General features: G+C 40.9%; 1 long non-coding RNA gene across 1 annotated transcript in view; it reads right to left on the bottom strand.

Annotated features, from left to right (window-relative positions):
- LOC309349509 overlaps positions 1–16,051 on the bottom strand; it is a 362,599-nt gene that overhangs the window by 260,252 nt on the left and 86,296 nt on the right. The gene's annotated exons all lie outside the window — the stretch shown is intronic.

The raw sequence follows: 16,051 nt of genomic DNA, 5'->3' as shown, positions 1-16,051 counted from the left end.
GTGTGATTTGCCAAAGACCACACAGCAGGTACTTGGTATTTGATGAACTCTAGTGTCCCAGATACAAACCCAGATCTCTTACCTAATGGGTCACAATAGCTCAACTCTTATTTGAAATATTTTGCTAAGCATGAGTAAGGTCAGGGTTTTGAAAACTGAGACATGAACTTGTAATATATAAAATGCCTTCCTTTTCCATAAGTGATGGTCTGGAGTACACTGCAGAGCTGTTGTTCAGCTCCTAAAAATAAATGTTTATGGCAATGACTGGAAGAGGTTGCTTTGATTTGTTATGGTCTCAGGGCACACAGGTCTCTTCCTGAAAGTAAAACTCCGCCATCCTGTGGAAAGCAGTGGCTGAAATGTGTGCCACAAAGCTTTTACTTAGAGCAGCCACTTCACATAAACACATCAGAAACTTCACCAGCAATACCTAGGAGTCAGCAAAATCAAGGCTACCATTTGATTGTTAGAGAAATCCTTCTTTAAGTATTCTTGCAACACCTTCTCTTACTCCTTAGCCCCTGCCCTGCCCATTTTAGATCGGAAATATTTCTAATAGGAGGTTAAATGATGGGGGATTGCAGGGGGGTCACAACATATGAGATGCTGTTCTGAGTAACTTTATTCACTGCATTTGAAGTCTGTGGCAACTGGCTCCAGAGGAATACACAGGGTTTTCATCATCATATAGACTTGAGAATTAATTTCCCCAGCTTTTCCCTCACTGCTAAGTGGGAAGGTAAACGGTGTTCCCGTGTGCTGCTCTGGTTAGCCAGAAGCGGCTTAGTCATGCTGGCCACATGACCCGGAAGCTGTACGCTGGTTCCCTTTGCCAATAAAGCGAGATGAACGCCGCAACCCCAGAGTCGGCCATGACTGGACCTGAAGGTCAGGGGCCCCTTTACCTTTAATCTGCTCATGGGCCATTTGCTTTAACAGTGTGTATCTTAGCATATAAGCAAACAGTCAGACAGGCAGGTAGGACAGCCCTCAAGATGACTGAACCACACCAGCTTTCCTCATGCTAAGATACTGGTTCCCCACAACCCCACAACTTCTGCACCCCAAGACAACAAAACTGAGAGGAGGAATGTGAAATCTGTCTGCTTGAAATTACATATAGGCTCTCGGAATGCGGGCATCTAATCTATGTCTGCAAGCTTACTTGTGCTTGTATCCAGCAAAGCCAATTGCAATGTCTTTTGCTCAACTTACCACAGATATTGGAACCCATTTTAATTTGGGCCTAGCTGTCTATTCCCCAGGGGTTCCATACAATCCAATACAGAGTGCTAATCAAAAAATGTGTTTCAGAAAGGTCAAGTTTCACAAACTTTTGTGGCCATTTCCTGGACTGTCATGGAGGGGCTAAAAACAAAACCTCATGTGAACAAAGCAGGACCTGGAATCTTGTACAGAATCCGGCTCTTTATCCAGCTTCTAGCACTTCAGTATGCACAAAGGTGTGTTAGATGCACAGACACAATGAGCGCATGATGCCAGAGAATAAGCAATGCAAAAGGTGGATTATAATTTGGCCTCATACACAGCAATGACAGCGGTTGTGTATATGTTTTGTGAATATAAATGGAGTCACCAGTGAGTTCCATTATGAACTCCTTGGGGCAGCAGCAGGCTATCTTCCATTGATGCAAAAGCCTTCACTGGAATGCCTGTGGCTCAACAAAGAGCAGGTTCTCTCAAAATGGCGTGTAGTGAATCTAGCAGCTGGGACTGGAAAAAGTAAATGGACACTTATTGGATTGCATGTATTCCTACAGCTATATCCAATAGCACTAACCCCCCCCCCCAAGTTGTGTATGTGTGTGCTGAGGCCTCTCATGGTACCTACAAAGCTCTTGCCAAGAGTGGGAGGTGGAAACCTTTTCCTTACTTTCCCCCCTTCTGTGGAAAACTGAGCTGGCATGCACATTTCCCCTCCTTTGGGTCCACAGCAGCCATTTTGTTGTCACACTCGTGAGACTTAGCTGAAAATCCAAATGCCCCCATAGGCACAAGACTCTGGGGGTACTGCAATTCAGTTAGCTGATTTCAGAGTTTATACTGTGTGTGTAAAAAGCAGGCATTCCTGCTTGTTACTAATGTGAAGAATGTTACTAATTTTTAAATTATTGCTCAATTTAGTCCCAGCTACCAAGCATGCTTATGCAGAAGAAAATTCCACTGAAATGTGGGGGTTATACTTCTGAGCAAACATAGTTGGAATGGCACTGTGAGTCTCTGAACTGATACATAATAATAATTTAACTGGCAGATGAAAATTTACTTGTCCTATCAAAACCAGTAATTAGAACAGCACGACTTGTCTCTCCACTGGAACTGTGATACTATATGATAACCACTAAATAGCACCTTGACAGCGAAGTGCATTCACAATTACTGTCAAAGGACCCTATTTAAGCAGCATTTTCATATTTGTTTTTTCTTGACCACTGGAAGATAGAGAAATAGTCCCTCAGCATCAAAATGCAATCTACCATCAACATAGCTTGAAAAAATCCAGCTGCAAAGCAGCTTTTGATTGGAAAGTATCTGACTGCTAAGGATGGAGAAACTGTCTGATTCTAGTCCAAGAAATGTTTGCTGTTTTAAGTAGAAGTCCTTGCCAGATAATAGCATGCCAACTATGTTGTTCACAAACACTGAAAATCAGGAATGGCTGGTGGAAATAATAACTAGTAAAATCTGCTATTGCTACAGAAATTATTATGTGGGAATCGATCAGGAAATATGGATATGATACACTCCCTGGTTTTGATCTAACAGTATGCTTGTGTAGCCTGGAGCAAAATCCCTGTCTAATAACATGCAGCCTCAATCTGTTTGTCTGCTGATCACTTGCTTATAAGGCGGCAGAGGACCTTGGTTCCACCTGATCAGCTGCAAGCATGCAATGGGCTGTTCAGTAAAGGAATAGATTGGTGCCTAACTCCCACCTGGGGATCTGGACAGAAGCATCTCCTTCCAGATGTCTTTAATAGGATACCCCTTTTTCCTTTGAGAGGGATGCGGGTGGTGCTGTGGTCTAAACCACTGAGCCTCTTGGGCTTGCTAATCAGAAGGTTGGCAGTTTGAATCCCTGCGATGGGGTGAGCTCCTGTTGCTCGGTCCCAGCTCCTGCCAACCTAACAGTTCAAAAGCATGCTAAAAAAGTGCAAGTAGATAAATAGGTTCCGCTCCAGCAGGAAGGTAAATGGCATTTCCGTGCACTGCTCTGGTTTCGCGAGAAGCGGCTTAGTCATGCTGGCCACATGACCCAGAAAAACCTGTGGACAAACGCCAGCTCCCTCGGCCTGTAAAGCAAGATGGGTGCCGCAACTCCAGAGTCATCTGCAACTGGACTTAACTGTCCGGGGTCCTTTACCTTTACCCTTTTTTTCCTTTGGATGGGCAGGCAGATGCTACAACCTCTCCTCCAAGACAAAGGCTTACCAATGCCTAAACCTGCTTGGACTACTGCAATGCACTCTACATGGGGCTACCTTTGAAGGTGACCCGGAAACTACAACTAATCCAGAATGCGGCAGCTAGACTGGTAACTGGGAGTGGCCACTGAGACCACATAATACCTGTCTTGAAAGACCTTCATTGACTCCCAGTACATTTCCGAGCACAATTCAAAGTGTTGGTGCTGACTGGCAGTGGCTACCGAGACCACATAACACCAGTCTTGAAAGATCTTCATTGACTCCCAGTACATTTCCAAGCACAATTCAAAGTGTTGGTGCTGACCTTTAAAGCCCTAAACAGCCTTGGCCCCATATACCTGAAGGAGCATCTCCACCCCCATCATTCAGCCCAGACACTGAGATCCAGCGCCGAGGGCCTTCTGGCAGTTCCCTCCCTGTGAGGAGTGAGGTTACAGGGAACCAGGCAGAGGGCCTTCTCGGTAGTGGCGCCCACCCTGTGGAACGCCCTCCCATCAGATGTCAAGGAAATAAACAACTATCTGACTTTTAGAAGACATCTGAAGGCAGCCCTGTTTAGGGAAGTTTTTAATGACTGATGTTTAAATGTATTTTTAATATGATGTTGGGAGTGACCCAGAGTGGCTGGGGAAACCCAGCCAGATGGGTGGGGTATAAAGAAATATTGTTGTTGTTGTTGTTGTTGTTGTTGTTGTTCTGCCAAAATTGTGTTGATTGCTGTAAGACAGGCAAACCCACAAGGCGGGAGTCAATTTGCCAGGTGGGAAATTCCATCCCTGGTGACCAAGGATGCTCATAGCAAGGTCAAAGCAGAAATACAAGGCAGGGAGAGTGGGAGATCTTACAAGAGTGGATGAGGTCAGGGTTGGTGGACCTTCTTATATACCCCTGGAATGGACCCAAGCCAAGCCTGTGAGCTCAGTTGGCCAGTCCCTAAGCCTGCTTGCAATAGGCCAATCTTCAGGGAAGCTAGTATCTACAGCCTGGGCCATCAAGGTAGCCTGCAAGCCTTTGATGGCTGGTGGCTGCCACCAAAAGGGAGCCCTGTCATCAGATTGCGACAGGCAGGTGGCACCAGCCTGCAACACCACCATGAAAGGTCAGGGCAAGTGTACTTCTAGCTATTTGCAAATCTCCCTTCACTCCTTTTTTCTAATTCTAGTTATTCACAAGAATTTTCTCTGTAGTACTCAGTTAAATAACCTCAAATAAGAACATACCTTGTTGCTTGTACAAGTTGTACTCAGTGTCACTGTTTGTCCAGGTCACATGACAAAAACAGTGCAAAGGATAGACAAACACTACCGATGCCCTTTTACATATCCCGTATCTCCTTTGTGCATCCCATCCACTTGTCATAGAAGGCATGCTACTTTCTGACATTAAAAAGTCATTCTACTTTACAGTCAATATCTGCTATGCACTGGTCTGCATTTGGAATGTAAAGGAGAATTGTAGATGCATTTAACACACAGTGGGCAGAATTCTCTGCACCTGGAGCTCCTACATTTGTGTATGCTATTCAAATTCCAGAAAGGAGGCTGAAGGGGCTGGTTCATCCAGTCTTTACCTAAAATTGTCACTTATTAACAGAACCTGTGGATTTCTACGAAATTAATACTGGTTCAGCTAACTCAGAGCTTGAACAGTGGAGCCACCACCACCACAACAAGTATTGTAGGAACAGTCAATGACATATTGCCTACTGAAATCTTCCAAAACATTCACTTGGAAAAACCCCAAAACAATCTAGTTTCCCTTCATGCATTTCTACTTTATTTCTTTAAAATAAAGTAATTCAAAATAGCTTGTTGGTCACATATATTTTATAGTTCTGTACAGACAGGGTAGGATCCAGTGATGTCACACAGTTGACAGGAAGGCTTCTGTCAGTGGAATGGGGAGGGAAGCAATTTTTAGCCATTTCTTGTCACCCTAAATCTCCCTAAATCTGCTGTGGAGGGTTCCCCAAATTTCCAGAGCAGATTTAAGGTGGCATGGGCACACTAGAGGGAGAGGAATTGCTGCAAAGCCATACCTCAGCTGAACAACACCACTGGATACAAACCAGTGTGCTCCTCCACATGCAGCTGCTGGGTGACCGTGGGCCAGTCACACTTCTCTGAAGTCTCTCAGCCTCACTCACCTCACAGAGTGTTTGTTGTGGTGGAGGAAGGGAAAGGAGATTGTTAGCCACTTTGAGACTCCTTAGGGTAGTGATAAAGCGGGATATCAAATCCAAACTCTTCTTCTTCTTCTATACGGTCCCTTCCAACTCTACAATTCTATGGTTCTATGACATAATTCTCAGTTATATGGTAATCTTATTTCCTTTTCAGATTTCTCATTTGTGTCCCTTCAGTCAAACCTTGCTGGTACAAATGTTTCCATTGACCAAACATTGTCCTGTCACATGTAATTAGCTGAAATGGTGGTGGTACAGGTGATTTTTAAATCCCCTCAGTTGTTAGCAACCACCAAATATTAAGAGGGACTTCCAAAGTCCAATGATTACACTTCCACAAAATTAGTTATCTGTGTGATTTTAAAAATACAAAACACACAAACAAAACCTCTCTTGCGTTTACATCTCTTGGTGGTAAGAAAGGAATTCATCACCACACCACAGGGGGAAGTGACCCACAAATTATGGGGGATAATTCATGGGTTGACAGTGAGGTAGCCCTGTTCATCTGTGTTACTTTCCTGGACTAGAGTCCATTTCCAAGATTCATTGTTTCAGTACTGACGCCCTGTGGTGAAAATGAAGAATGCAAAAACTTCCTATTTCCAGTTTAGAACTGTTAGAACCGTTATGAAGATTCACTGAAAGGGGTTTGTTGAAAATAGTCTACCAGCAGCTGATTTTCACTGTGAGTCAATTTTACAGCAGTCCATGGAAATACATGTTAAAGTTGGCTTATTTTACTCCTTTTGGATCTATATCAAAACCCACTTTTCCTGCATGTCTTTTGGCTTAACCCTTGAATCCTACTTCCAAACTTCTAGCAAGCTATATATCTGCCTGCACTGATCACATTCTTCTCTTCTCTCCCCCACCCTTTTGTTTTTGTTGCTCTCCAGTGTCTGTTTTAAAAGGCAGGCTCATTGAGAGCAGGGACCTATTTGTCCTACGCTGAAAAAAATTCTCACCTTTAATGGTGTCTATACATGTGTCTGAATGTATTGGTGCTTTGATGCCATTGAAACTGGTATAAAAACTAGAATCTGTCCATACAATTTTTAGGATCCACTGAGTGAAACGATATCCTGCAGCTGAAAGCCTGATTCAGCTTTTGTCCAGACAGTTTCAGGCTTTTAACACTATCAGACTAAACACTTCAGATAATCAAGGGTTTCCTGCTGACTCTCAATTCATCTGCTAGTGTGCTCCTTTGTGGTCCTGATGTTGCAAATCAGGTACGTAGTTTACTTTTGCACAGAAAATAATAAAATTCAATGTAAAGAGATTATCTCCCTGCTGGCCGCTTGGGGGCAGCAACGTACCACAGCCAGTGTTAGTTAGAAGGCTGTAGCAGATAAAATAAATGAATCTCAAATTGAGGGGAAGATCTAGCGGCCAAAGCCAATGTTTCTATGAGGTTGGACCTAAGTATGAATAAAATAGGTGTATCAAATTTATTTTTTGCTTGTGTGACCAGAGAGGACAGCATTAGGGCTTTGCATCCAGAATTATTATTGACGACATTTTGTTAGGATGGAAGAGCAGAGCATGCATGCATTCCTTGTATGGAATTAAGATTTCATCAGAAAACAGATTAATATTTAGCAGTTGAATGCAGCAGGAATCTTTGTATCCATGGATGCCTGGCCAGTTTAAAATGCATGCACAAAAATAAGATCTAGATTTTGGCTAGGCTACACAGCCGCACAATTGCGTGCAATTGTATAACTAATAACATTATTATTTTCTTTATTTTTGTGTACCCCTTTCATGCCTATAAATAGTAAGTTTCTGAGCACAATTCAAAGTGTTGGTGCTGATCTTTAAAGCACTAAATGACCTGAAGGAGTGTCTCCACCCCCATCATCCAGTCTGCACACTAAGGTCCAGCACCAAGAGCCTTCTGGCGGTTCTCTTCTGCAAGAAGAGAAGTTCAGGAACCAGGCAGAGGGCCTTCTTGGTAGTGGCACCTGCACTGTGGGACACTCTCCCATCATATGTCAAAGAAATAAACAACTACCTGATGTTTAGAAGACATCTGAAGGCAGCCCTGTTTAGGAAAGTTTTTAATGACTGATGTTTCAATGTATTTTTAATGTTTTGTTGGAAGCCGCCCAGAATGGCTGGGGAAACCCAGCCAGATGGGTGGGGTATAAACAATAAATTGTTGTTGTTGTTGTATAATCCAAATTTATAGACAGTTGGTGTCCCAGTTGGCAATTTGCTATGGAACTGATACCATTGTGGAATACCATTGCATGAGAATGGTAGCCTGGACATCTTTAGTGAGGTTGTCATGAGTTGGAGGCGAAGACATGCATTTGTTATGTCAACATTGTGCATGGTACATGGCACCTGAACAACTCAAATTTAATATGACACCAGTGACCTGGTTGTTGGGTGCTGCAGTATCCTCTCGCTGCCCATACGTCTTAGCCCTGGAATGCACACCATTATGGGCACTGGGTTCTGTTCCTTCTCTGCAGTGGACTTCAGGATTAGATACCTGGGAGTCGATTACCAAAATAAAAAGCAGCATCAGAAAGTGTGGTGTAACTTCAGAGAAATCAGAAGAGTTCAGAGGAAGCTGCTAAGCCCACAACCAGAAAAAGGACTAAAATGTCTGGGAAAAGCTACAGTGGGGAAAAGTTTGAGAGGGAAGTTCTTATTTTTTTTTGCTCTGCTTCTTCCACAAATTTCAAATGGAGGAGAAGGATCTCTGCCACTGAGATGGCACTGTTTCCAAATTCCAGAATAGTTCACCCCTGCTGATTGTGGCTCATCACACCTTTCCTCACCCCTGAAAGAACCAAAACGAACACTATTTCCGCTTTAGAATGTTAAAATACGACGACAACATAGAAAATAACTAAACTTAAAGCAAAACTCTTGGAGAAGATTTTTCAAGTCATTTCATGCATAGCCGCCGACTGTCTCCTGCCAAGAAAGACAAATGGGCAAAATGACCCATGGGGCATCTTCACCTCCTAATTTCTATGGTTCAGCTACTGTCCTCTCAACCGAATCCCATCTTTATTTGCAGCTATTAATTATTCGGCTGCATATGCTGAATATTAATATTTAGGGGGAAATTAATAATATTTCACCGCCTACAGAGATCTCCAAGTTATCAACAGGGATTAAAAATCTGGAGTCAAAAATAAAAGGCAGTATCATAAAACAGTGTTTCCACAATAATGTTGTGAACTTTAATAGAAATTAACTTTGTTGTAAACAAATATCTATCTCTGACTGGATAGAATTGACTGTTACTAGTGTACAGGAAAATGATGTTAGTCTCTGTGGCATGTTGGGTTTCCAGTTCTATGCTCTAAAGCAAAGGGAAGGGGCTTTTTGGGGCAGAGAACTGCATCCCCACCTGGGCAAATGTGTGTGCATGTGTGTTTGGTTGTGTGTGTCAAATGCCAGAGACAGGCAGGGCCAGAGGCTTCATTTTTTCCCCTTGGGAATTTTTCCATTTCATAAGCTCATAATTAACAGTGTATGAATGGCCACTGCAAATACAGTATTAGTGCAGTTTCAAGCTTTGTTGACTAAACATGGGTAAAATAAACATGCTAAATTAGATCACTCTTCTACAGAATCAATCCCCCCCCCATGCAAACTGAAAATGTGCTGATACACATCACCACATGCAAAACAGCCCAATTTGCATATTAATTGTTTATTTATTTATCCTTCGAAAATTTTCCAACTCACATTTTTCTCTCTCTGCTAAACTCACATCTCTTCTCAGCTTCTTGAATCTCTGGAACTCTGCAGTCCTATGAACTGTTTGTTCTGCAAGCAGAAGTAGCATCACAGTACGAAACCTATGGAAGGTTAACACTTCTACCCAGTGCCGGATTTACGTATAAGCTAAACAAGCTATAGCTTAGGGCCCCACTCTCTTGGGCCCCCCAAAAAAATTAAAGAAAAAAACCTGGATGTATATTTCCAAAATATAAGATAAAAAACAAATAAAATAAAACCTACATACAACAACAATCTTTTGTATTGTGTAGGCTCCTATGATGCAAGTACTGGGCCCTGGCTGCTAGCCTGCTCCCTAAAATATCACTGGTTTGCTCATTTTTATATATAGGGTGCCTACATTCTTCATGGACCGGGTTGCATGGCAACATGTGCAAATGGCTTTAGATACCTATTAGGTCCATCAGTGACCATATAGCATATATTCAACACAAAACAGCGAGAATTTGTTATTGACAAACAACAGCTGGACATATAAAGGGCCCCATTACCTTCAGTAGCTTAGGGCCTCATCAAACCTAAATCTGGCCCTGCTTCTACCCGTTAGATTTGTCTGTTGCACTACGTTAAGGGCAGGGCTCTCCCTTGTGGAATGATTGCTCTGTTAGCAGCCTGGATCTCACCCATGGGTTCATTTATAAAGGTGAGAGTCTGCTGGACTTTAAATACATTATACCTACAAAGTACAGAAGCATTTCATTGTTCAATGATGGCAATATTTTTGAGTAACTGTCATGGTGAAGTAGTGAAAAATATTCAGTTTATCATCGCGAAGTATTGGAAGACACAAGATTTACCCATCCGGGAAGAATGGCAGATGAAGTCGATGGACTACATGGAACTGGCGGAAATGACTGGCAGAATCCGAGACCAGGGAGAAGAGTCGGTGGAAGAAGACTGGAAAAAGTTTAAAGATTATTTACGGAAATATTGTAAAATTAATGAATGTTAGGAAAATGTTGGAATGAAGCTATATGGCTTTAGTAGAAATGTTATAAGGAATTAAGTATAAATAGATTAATAGAATATCAAAGGAAAAAATAAGGTTAGAACGTGTTAAGATAATTATAGGATAGAAAACAGAGAAAGATGGAAAGGAATTGCTGAAACAGTTAACAGAAGTGGAATACAAAAAGGGAGGTGTGAGGAGGTCGCGGAAATAAGTGAATGAAAGATAAGATACTGAAATTATTTGATGTGTTTTAAATTGGTTTTTTTTTTGTTTTGTTTTATTAGTTTAAATGTGTTGGTGTTGTGTAGTGTTTTTGTGTTGTATTGTATTGTTCTTATTTTTTGTAGTGTTTAAATTGTTAATAAATATTATTTAAAAAAGAAAAAAAGAAAAATATTCAGTTTAATAAAAACATGCAAGCAGCCACAAATGAACTGGAAGAGTGCATTGTCTAAAAAAAAAAAAAAAATTCCAAGGTTTACATGCACACAATAAGAGGTTAGAAGGTAGCTAGCCTTGCCTGCTGCTGACATAGTCCAGCAGAATAGAGTGCTTATGACTTTAATCATTGTATAGAAATATTAATTTTGGCAGTGTAGCTTCTTGTAGCAATCAAGCTTTATGATGGGGGAGAACCTCATTTGCCAACTTGGCTTTATGAGAGATTTTGAAAAAGTGTGTTTGCAACGTCCCTGGTTCAAAGAAAGAAGCAACTCCCCCGGAAAAGAAACAAGCTGAAACAAAGAGCAAAAAGATGGTTCAGTGTTTAGGTGAGTACACACATAGGTGTTCGTCACTCAACAACTGCCACAACTGGCAATGTGAATGTGAAACAGCCACCGCAGATCACATATCACCGAGCTTTCATAGTACTCCAGACACAATGCTTTTCAGTGGAGCGGCTCATGTATTCAGTTGCAAGTCAACAACTGATGAGATATTGAGTGATAAGCATGAATTTTTGAATCAATATTCCAGGAGCACAGAAGAAGGAAAAGGGGAGTGAGTCATGTCATTCAAGACCACCAGAAAAGCGAATGAATATTAGAAGGACTCTAGGACAGAATTGGTCAGAAAAGGGGTTCTGGTGTAACTGTTTCTGATTAGGAAGAGTGTGCTTGTACTTAGTCCCCCCCCCCCAGTGAAGACATACATTGGGTAGAGCTTGCACCCCTTGTCATAGCCAGTCATGTTTTCGTTCCATTCTGAGAACCATTACTTAAAGACACCAAGGAATTGTCAAGCTATAACACTGTTGGTATTAAATAAATAAATACAAAACAAATGCATGCATTCTTATTCATGCTGTGGGATGTTTTGCCTTTGCAAAATCATTTGTGAGGGTCATAGAAATTAGATTCAGACAGATGTTAAGGATGAGTACACATTCCTGCTACCTGTAAAACGAAGCATTTTGACAGGGTTTTTGTTTTTTTCACCACTGTTATCTGGCCTAGCTTTGGATATTATTCTGTTTGCTGACTGATTGTAATGCATGAGTTAAAATTATTTCATTTTCATTAAAAGTCCTAACTTAAATCTTAATCGGAATTGCTTAACCACAAGCTGCAGCGTATTGCAATAGCAGATAAGAGTTGACGTCAGTGAGCGACATGGAAACGAAATTGTTGGTTCTTTCTGTGCATGACGTGACATTTCCTGTTTAGGGAAGTTTTTAGTGTTTGAACTTTTATTCTGTTTTTAGTCCTCCATTGAGAGCTGCCCAGAGTGGCTGGGGAAACCCAGCCAGATGGGCAGGGCATAAATGAAACAACAACAACAACAACAACAACAACAACAACAACAACAACAACAACAAGATTAATCATTCATTTGATTAAGGTTACATCTGAACCTTTCCCCATCAATATTGGACAGTCTAAGCCACAAGACAGGAAGCTGTTATTCAAAGGGCAAAGCAGGAGATGGATCTTGATCAAAATTACAGAGGATGTCCTTGGCGTTGCCAGGGATTTACAGTGGTACCTCGGTTTATATACGCTTCCGGTTATATATGCTTCAGGTTACATACTCCGCTAACCCAGAAATAGTACCTCGGGTTAAGAACTTTGCTTCAGGATGAAAACAGAAATCGCAGGAGGCCCCATTAGCTAAAGTGGTGCATCATGTTAAGAACAGTTTCATGTTAAGAACGGACCTCCAGAACGAATTAAGTACTTAACCCGAGGTACCACTGTGTTCCATATGTACACTGATGCAAAGTGTTCACAAAACAAAGGAGCAAACATGGTAGGACGGGGAGATGAAGACCAGAATATACCTGAGAGCGAAAGGAGAGATCTTGCTATTGGGATATGCTTTGGTCTCGTCTGCCGTTCATATGGAAGGAACAGTAATCAATTTCCTGTTCTCCTCAGCAACCTCCTCACCAGGCCCAGTTTTTATGTGGCCAGCAGCTACTGGGTGCTGTGAACTTGCTGTTATGGAATCTGATTCCACTGCAATGTAAACACACAATGTAATTGAAACCAGACAGAATAACAAGTATAAAATGTATCCTCCCATCGTTTCAACAAAAACCAAAGATATGCACCAGTTTAAACAAAGTACAAACCCACGGCATTTATTTTATTTGATAAAAACATGACTCTTGGCCTTCACCAGTGTGACAAGAGTTGACAATAGCTGCTTACTTGAAAATTACCTTTAGTAATGCCTTAATGTCATGCTTTATAAAACCTCAAGCATGAAGAAACCATGGGCTTTTATTGACACACGCTGACAACAAGATCATCAAACCCAACAAACACTGTGATTTATATTTGCTCAAGGCAGGGCATATAGCACTTTACTTCATTAAATACAGAACTCCCCCCTCAAAAAAGAGAGTCATATGTTGATTTTCCTAATGCTGGGTGGGAGGTCTTAAGATGTTGGCCAAGATAAACAGTCTACTGTCACTTATTTTGCAGCTGATCTTCTTGTCATCAGCTCAGATGTAGCATATGATTTGTAGAAAGAGTTTTTAGAAGTCACATAACTCTGCTTTCCTGCAGGAATTCACCAAAAATGTTTCCGAATTAGATGATTAGGTGCTTTATTTTATTTTTAATGAAGCTGCCACTTATACAAATATTAGCCTAATAAATTGAAGACGTGAACTCTAATATGCACATAATCCTTTGGGCTGGATACAGCTACAGCTAAGTTCTTATAAAATAAGAAAAATCAAACTTAATTCTCAGGCTAAAATGAGTTAGATCCAAACTTTGTCATCCTTAAAAATGACCCATTAAAATCATTAGGAATTAAGCTAGTCATGACTAACTTAAGTTCCCTTGATTAAGTGGGCTTTTTCAAAGCATGGCTAGGGTCACATCCACACAATGCATTTAAAGCATGCTTAATTGTTATGGAAAATCATGGGAACTGTAGTTTGCTAAGTGTGCTGGCCTCATAAATCTATAATTCCCAGTACCCTTAGCAAGTTATAGTTCTCAGAATTCTTCATGACTGTTAAAGTGGAAAAAGAATACTTTATGGTATGGATGTGACCTAGGTCAGGACCCGATTTATGTGTCAAGGGATTTGGATGGACACGTGTGCCTTTGAGCACTTCAACTGAAACATGTTTTGGATAAAATTATTTCTGATGTACTTGGGAACAACTCTTTCTTCCTGTATGCCCTTCAGTGTATCTCCTCGGTTTAGGCTCTCCCCAGTCTCACCACATAGTCTTTGGTTTGTGTAGGTTGGTGAAACCTACTTAACAAATAAACTGGTAAAGTGTTAAGTTGTGGGTGGACATAGCAGACGATGCAGTGATTTCTCCAAAGCAGCTCTTTATTTGTAAGCTGGAAGAGAACTGAACTGAAGGGTTCAGCCAGCCTGCTTATATAGAGCTCCACTAGAACGCAACAGTAACCATTTTCTGTAACTATCCAATCACTGAACGTCACTTTTGATCCCTTATTTGCATATGTGGACCTGAACTAGCTACAGTATCCCCTGCTGGCCCAGGGTGAGAACTTCAGTACATAACATAAAGTTTATTTGTTCTTGCCTTGTGCAAGAAAATGGGATGTCCCTTTTTGGGGGACTCTTGTGGGGTATGCAGCAGCAAACAGGGTGCTCTTCTTCTGGGGAATGGTCCTTCAAAGGGCTCTAGGCACCGTGAGGTGGCTATTCTCAGCATACAAACTTCTGTTACCCCATGCCTTTCATGGGTAAATGAAAAATAACTTTGCCTTGTATAAATTTTCCCCATTAAGTGATTATATGACTACACGAAAAGGACCGCTTTAAAATAACCCAATAATGGATTAGATCAGAAACCCCACCCCCTCATATATTCCCCCCAGAAAAATTTGTAACGTTATAACTATTTTTAAGTCTCCTAGGATTCAGGACCAAGCAGCAACCTTGCTTGGTAAGGCAGTGATGGCAGATGGATGCTCAAAAGTATGTAAAGCTAGCACCCAGAAAAGTTTGTATCCAGGAATATTGCCTGAAATTTAATTATTTTAAAGTAGTAAGATTGTGTTCTTCTACATTGTTGGCCTTTCTTAATTATATAGCAGCTTGTTTTTAAATGCAGCCATAATGCTTAAGTGTTATGCAAGCTTTTTTACATCTAACTTTGTGCTCATGTTCCAGCTAAGATACACTTCATATTGTATAATAGTTAATTAAGAACTCAGTTTTAGTATTCCAGCTGTTTTAGTCAGTTAGAAAAGGTCGGCCATTCCATTTGCAGCAGTAAGATCTTGGCCACGCTAATGGGAATGAAGAAATGTGCAACATGTTTATGCTAAAACTAGGCATGTCTAGTTATCCAGGGTTTGCTATATATATTTCATTATCTTGGTTTAATGTAGTGCACAATTACATTTTCTGCTTTCAATATTGTTAATCCAACCAGCACAATGGTTTGATTGCACATGTTAGCTGTAGCTCCGAATGATGCAGTGTGCCTTTTTTAAGCTTTTATGCCTTCACAGTCATGTGGGTGTTATGGCTGCTACCCAAATCACACACAAATTCTATGCAAAGTTGCAAGTTTTGCCTCACCATACAGCAAATCTTTAATGTTTTCCTTTCTCATAGGCCAACAGTTATTCTGGACTGATGACTTCCTTGCATAGTCAGTCTGTAGGAACTTCAAATGTCAGCTGAAATGTTACTGCACACCCACAATTCAGTTATGAAATGACGAATTTCCCACACTCAAATCTGTTAGCTTGGAGGTAATATTTATCTTCCAACTGAAAATTCTGTTTTCTCCTTCCCAATGATACTATCCTAAATTTATTGTGGTAATCAAATTGATACTGGGGGGGAAAGGAATTGCATTTACCTTTTATGGTTATTTGCTTATTATATGCGTAATGGTCACAAAATAACTCAGGATATGAAGCCATGTAATAGAAGAGCAGTAGAGAATTTTGAAAGGAAACAAGTTGATGGACGACATTTAGTTCCTGACTATGTGCGTGTGTGTGTATGTGTGATATATATATATATATATATCACATACAGATACAGAAATAAGAAATTCTATTGTGATTGTAGGTTGTTCCTTTATCTTCAGTCACCTTGGCAGTATCTAATTAGTTTTATGTGTCACATTTGTATGTTAATTGAATTCTGCTGTATGCATCTGAAAGTAATATACTCTAGTGGTACTTTCATTCCTTTTCACTTGCAAAGAATCTGGTTGTCTATTTT

This window comes from Podarcis erhardii (genome assembly GCF_964252035.2).
Source record: "Podarcis erhardii genome assembly, chromosome: 9".
In the NCBI taxonomy this organism is placed as follows: domain Eukaryota; kingdom Metazoa; phylum Chordata; class Lepidosauria; order Squamata; family Lacertidae; genus Podarcis; species Podarcis erhardii.
This window is presented reverse-complemented; position numbering and strand designations above follow the sequence as displayed.